General features: G+C 44.4%; 1 long non-coding RNA gene across 4 annotated transcripts; it reads left to right on the top strand.

Annotated features, from left to right (window-relative positions):
- Positions 1–849: 849 nt before the first annotated feature.
- On the top strand, positions 850–3,925 carry LOC123069922 (uncharacterized). 4 transcript variants are annotated; one of them, XR_006433212.1, is made up of 3 exons: positions 850–1,031; positions 1,106–2,756; positions 3,242–3,925. It is a non-coding gene; the product is annotated as an uncharacterized lncRNA (long non-coding RNA). The 4 variants fall into 4 exon arrangements; XR_006433213.1 differs by lacking the exon at positions 850–1,031 and having other exon boundaries at positions 1,038–1,457; positions 2,378–2,756; XR_006433214.1 differs by lacking the exon at positions 850–1,031 and having other exon boundaries at positions 1,038–1,553; positions 2,378–2,756.
- Positions 3,926–6,095: the final 2,170 nt, after the last annotated feature.

Below are 6,095 nucleotides of genomic sequence, written 5' to 3'. Positions count from 1 at the left end.
GGTGTAATAATCAGTATATACCAGAACAATATTTCCATGATATTCTATATATTAAATTTGTGATAGTGGAGTATGTACCACATTTTTGCCAGGGACTCTATAACATATTTTTGAACTGGCTTGAATTCTTGCCGTGAACCTGGGGAGCTTGGGATGGAGTAGGTGTAATAATCAGTATATACCAGAATAATATTTCTGTGATATTTGTATATACTAACTTTGTGATAGTGGAGTATGTACCACATTTTTGCCAGGGACTCTATAACATATTTTTGAACTGGTTTGAATAGCTGCCACCAATTTTTATCTTCCTTGTGGTGTATGCTACCATCAAAAGGAGTATATAATACACTGCTCTTTGTGCACGGAAGTGCAGCATACTAAATTAAATCAAAAGGGTATATAACATATTTTTTAATGAAGTAAGTATATACTTTTTTGTGTGATGCAGTATATACAACATCTTTGTAAGGTGAAATATAGTACTTTTTTGTGAACCAGTATACTATGTATTTTAGTCAGTATATACATAATCTTTTATTCAATATACACTACTCTTCTTGAGTCGGTATTTACTGTTGTTCTTGATATAAAGGGTAAAACAACTTGCACATTTCATGCCGTCGCCGGTGTCGACTAGATGGTGGTGCCACCGCATGGATCTCTCAGCGCATGCCACACCACCACCGTTTCTTATTGCCGCCGTTGTCGACGAGATTGGTGGTGCCCTCGCATGGATCAATCAATGCACGTCACGCCGCCGCTTCGTCGACATCGACAAGATGGTGGTGTTGTCTTATCCATCGATCAGTGCACCTACTCCTTAATGTCGCATCCGCTATGTGACTAGCTGCGTCAGTGGCTTTGAACCTCGGTCCAGATTGCTTTCATGCAAAGCCTGTCATGTTTGGGAGTGGCGATTTGGCTCCCGAGCTGGGCCGCCCAGTTATCTGGGGATCTGTGCCACTTTCCAATTTCATGAGATATACGAATCAGGATACAATGGAAATACAAGCTTGGCGGGCCCAGCGGTACAGAGTCCACGCTTATCCTTTCGTCTCTCTTCCCGATTTCTGCCCCCGACTGAGCTCTCCTCTCTCTCCAGTTCGTGCCGACGACCGCCAGCGGTCTTTCTCTTGTTCGTACCGACGACCAGGCCGACGGGCGGCTGGGGCTTTGGCCATGCAGCTCGGAATCGGCGCCCGGCCAACCATGCTCTGGTTGTTCATACTCTCCGGCAGCCAGAGAGCATGGATCTGGCGTCTCCATAGACTCCTGCCCAGATGGGGATCGAGCTGACATTCGTTCTAGCTGCCGAGGAGGAGGCTCGTGGCCAGCGGTGTTGGAGCGTTGCGGCCGAAGAGGGAGGAGAAGCTTGCTTTCCATGGACGCAGCTGCTGGGGTGCCCGATTTGTAGTCTCCCTCCTCGGCTCCGGCGTATAGAACGGATGGATCAGGTACCCCTCTACTCTGCTGGACAGGGAGCACGGATCCAGCGTGCCCTTTGTATCCAGCACATGCAGCACTCGTACGTGCAATTCCTCATTTGCTTGGTAATGCTCCTCTGTTTCTGATCTCCTTTCAATTCGTGCGAAAGCAGTTGATTTGCTGCAGTGTACGTGCAATTTTTAGCACATACTGTAGTTTTGAATTGGCTAATTATTATTTGCAACAGCCAACAGTAGTGAGGCTGGAGTGGACGGTGGAGCTTTTTGTTTAATATTGACAATTGGTTTGTGTAGATGCGATATGAACAAATTCTGATGCCCAAACCATTTTGTTTTGTTGACAAACTATGTCAAGTCATTTAGTGCAAAGTGTTTTACTGCATGATCCATCCGATGTGCATTCTGTTGATGCCAATGTCTTCTACAACTGATTAAAAGACTGGGTGGCAAGACGGTCTTCAAGTTTGATTGTGTGAAATAATTTTTATGGTGATGGTACAATAGTCTGTGTTAATCTAGTGCTAATTAGGATCTAAGTGTGATATGAAGCAAATCTGTATTTGTTGTTTGTTTGTCTATGAACAGAAATCAGAAAAAGAAAAGGGTCTTTGTTCATTGTCCAATTTAGTGATGGAACAGTGACATTTTGCTCATTATGTGCCCTATGGAATACTATATTTCAGGAGGATTAGTTCTTTTTTTAAAGTGTACAAATACTTACTTGTACCATTTTTGCAGTGTAAACTGATACTAAATTTTCTGCTGTGTTGGGTTGTGCAGTATCTCTTTGTATGTAAACCATTATATTCTTTTTTTGCGCATAGTAAACAATCATATTCGGCAAGACATATGCAGTGTGATATTTTGTTTGTAGTTTTTCGGTCATCTGTTTAATGTGAACTATCTAAAATTCACTAACAATTTCTCAGGTGTGTCTCGCCACTCTAGTTAGCAGCCAGTGTGCCGCTGTTGGTACTAAGTCAAGGCAATCAATGCAGAATGGAGATATGTTACTCCGAATATAAAATTGGTGGGAGAGGGGAAACATGGACTGACATGCACTGTTTACACATCAGGCCTATCGTCAGGATTTGACATGTGGGAAAAGGAGACAAGCATATACATGATTTATGATGTGGTATACAGACTAAAATACTCCTGCCTTCATCAATCTTGGAGCAGCTGAGTGGTCCTGATATAGAGAGCAGCTGAGCTCGGGAGCCATATTGGATATCCCGTCATGTTTGCCTTTTGTACAGGAATAGGCAAGCACAAAGAAGATCTGATCGTAGACGCTCATTGTCTTAGGTAAATACTCCTTCCATGCAAGCTGCAAATAATTTTCTTTTATCTTGAAAACTATAGATTTGTCTCAAAAAATTGTGGTAACAAATTTGTTAAATTATTACGTGGGGGAGATGCTCAACTAATAATATAAAAACAAGTGTAGGCTAGGGAAAAGATACAGCATCATTAAGCGGCAGTATTACCAGAAAATATTCCACGCTATTGTTGATGGCCCTGACGCTCTATAGTACTTCCTCCAGGCCCGAAAGAGATCACTGCTTCTCCACCGTCTCTTTCTCTCCTGGTTAGAAACAACCTCAACAATCTTGCAGCATGTCTCTCCCTTCAGCTATCTCCCACCCCATGGAAGCTAACCCATGTCTCTATCAAAACCAAGTTGGAGCATTGATCCGCTGTGCTAAAGGAGCTTATTGACCCAAAACTGTTTTCCTCATCTGTATCAGGTTAATTTTCTCACAATATTTTGTTCTTATTTTTCCTTGCAGGTTTATCTTGAATACACAGTAACTTTGGATTTGGGTTCAATTTGTTTTGTATCATGTGCTTGGATAGTGTTGTGCTCTCCAGGGATGCAATCCCGGCTCTTCTCACATACAACCTATGGATACCTTATGGAGATTGGTTGGAGCATAATCTTCTCACGTACAACCTATGTATACATAATGGGCAATGGTTGGGGCATAACAATGCTAATCAGGCGAGCTTATAAATTAACATGTTGTCTAAGCACATGACAACAGCATGAAGGAGCCTAATGTCGTCGTTGGTCAAATACTAATAAATTTTTGTATCGACAAAACATGTCCAAGACCCTCTATGGGAGAGTTAACATCTTCAATGGCATGCCCAGTCTTCATTTACGGCTGATGTTGCTTGATTTGCTGGTCTGCCACAATCTCCTGTTCAAGGAAGTTCCTTGCAAAGCTGCCATGTCCTGGCTGTTGTAGGTTACAAAATTGACTTCTCATGAATTTGCTTCTAACCCTTTTTAGCCAGAATATAGTGCAGATGTTAGACTGTGAAACACTTGACAATGAAGCTCTTTGTCAACTACTAAAACATTGAGGGTTTCTGTTATAAATCTGAATATCTATTTTTTGCGGGCAATTTGTTTGCAAAAGCAAAGGCAACGTGAGAACTACTAATGCTTGAGTGTCGTTGCTGCTGAACTTCTGATTTTTGTCAATTGTGTGTTACAACTACTAAATTGAAGGTTAAATAGATGGCATGCGAAATACTCGGTGCTATCAACTAGGAGTCATAGAATTGGTAAGGTAAGTGAAGTTATACTCTATCGATATTATCATCTACACAGAAGAACTCACATATATTTTCTATTCATACACAGTTTTTGTGACTACGTAATTCCCAAATAAGATAATTTTAAATTGTGACGTCCCCGATTCAATCGTACACTAATCATGCACGTAAACGTGTACGATCAAGATCAGGGATTCACGGTAAGATATCACAACACAACTCTAAAACATAAATAAGTCATACAAGCATCATAATACAAGCCAGGGGCCTCGAGGGCTCGAATACAACTGCTCGATCATAGACGAGTCAGCGGAAGCAACAATATCTGAGTACAGACATAAGTTAAACAAGTTTGCCTTAAGAAGGCTAGCACAAACTGGAATACAGATCGAAAGAGACGCAGGCCTCCTGCCTGAGATCCTCCTAACTACTCTTGGTCGTCGTTAGCAGGCTGCACATAGTAGTAGGCACCTCCAGTGCAGTCGTCTCGTCAACGGTGGCGTCTGGCTCCAGGGCTCCAACGTCTGGTTGCGGCATTCGAGAAAAAGAGGAAAACAGGGGAAAAGAGGGAGTAAAGCAACCGTGAGTACTCATCCAAAGTACTCGCAAGCAAGGAGCTACACTACATATGCATGGGTATATGTGTAAGGAGGCAATATGAGGGGACTGAACTGCAGAATGCCAGAATAATAGGGGGATAGCTATTCCTATCGAAGACTACGCTTCTGGGAGCCTCCGTCTTGCAGCATGTAGAAGAGAGTAGACTGAAGTCCTCCAAGTAGCATCGCATAGCATAATCCTACCCGGCGATCCTCCCCTCGTCGCCTTGTGGAAAAGCGATCACCGAGTTGTCTGTGGAACTTATCTGGGTGTGTTTTATTAAGTATTCGGTTCTAGTTGTCATAAGGTCAAGGTACAACTCCGGGTCGTCCTTTTACCGAGGGACACGGCTATTCGAATAGATAAACTTCCCTGCAGGAGTGCACCACATAACCCAACACGCTCGATCCCATTTGACCGGACACACTTTCCTGGGTCATGCCCGGCCTCGGAAGATCAACACGTCGCAGCCCCACCTAGGCACAACAGAGAGGTCAACACGCCGGTCTAAATCCTATGCGCGCAGGGGTCTGGGCCCATCGCCCATTGCACACCTGCACACGTTGCGAGGGCGGCCGGAAACAGACCTAGCCTCTCTTATACAAGAGTAGGCGTTCCAGTCCAATCCGGCGCTCGTCGCTCCGTCGCTGACGTCAAGAAGGCTTCGGCTGATACCACGACGTCGAGTGCCCATAACTGTTCCCGCGTAGTTGGTTAGTGCGTATAGGCCAGTGGCCAGACTCAGATCAAATACCAAGATCTCGTTAAGCGTGTTATTATAAATAACCGCGGACGCCGACCAGGGCCAGGCCCACCTCTCGCCTAGGTGGTCTCAACCTGCCCTGTCGCTCCGCCACAAAGTAACAGTCGGGGGCCGTCGGGAACCAAGGCCCACCTCTACCGAGATGGAGCCACCTGTCCTTTCAGCCCCCTTATCTGAATCACTTGCGGGTACTCAACAAGCTGACCCGACTTTAGTCACCATATGTATAGTATGTATATATGTATAGTATATACCCGTGATCACCTCCCAAGTGATCACGGCCCGATAGTATAGCAAGGCAGACCGACAAGAATGTAGGGCCACAAATGATAAACTAGCATCCTATACTAAGTATTTAGGATTGCAGGTAAGGTATCAATAGATGTAGCAACAAGGTCAGGCTATGCAATAGAATAGGAGTAACCGAATAGTAACATGCTACACTATTCTTATGCAAGAAGTATAGAGAAGAATAGGCGATATCTGATGATCAAGGGGGGCCTTGCCTGGTTGCTCTGGCAAGGAGGGGTCGCCAACTCCGTAGTCGAACTGGGGCCGTCGGCAGTCTCGGGGTCTACCGAAAAGAAGTAACGGAATGGGAACACAATAAATAACAGAGCAATCAAAGCATCACAAAGCGTAACATGACAATACGCGGTGCTAGGTCTGCCCTAACGCGGTAGTAGGTGATACCGGCGAAGGGGGGAAACATCCGG

Source organism: Triticum aestivum, chromosome 3B (genome assembly GCF_018294505.1).
Source record: "Triticum aestivum cultivar Chinese Spring chromosome 3B, IWGSC CS RefSeq v2.1, whole genome shotgun sequence".
Taxonomy (NCBI): domain Eukaryota; kingdom Viridiplantae; phylum Streptophyta; class Magnoliopsida; order Poales; family Poaceae; genus Triticum; species Triticum aestivum.
The sequence above is the reverse complement of the archived record's forward strand: the minus strand, read 5'-3'. Positions and strand labels throughout refer to the sequence as shown.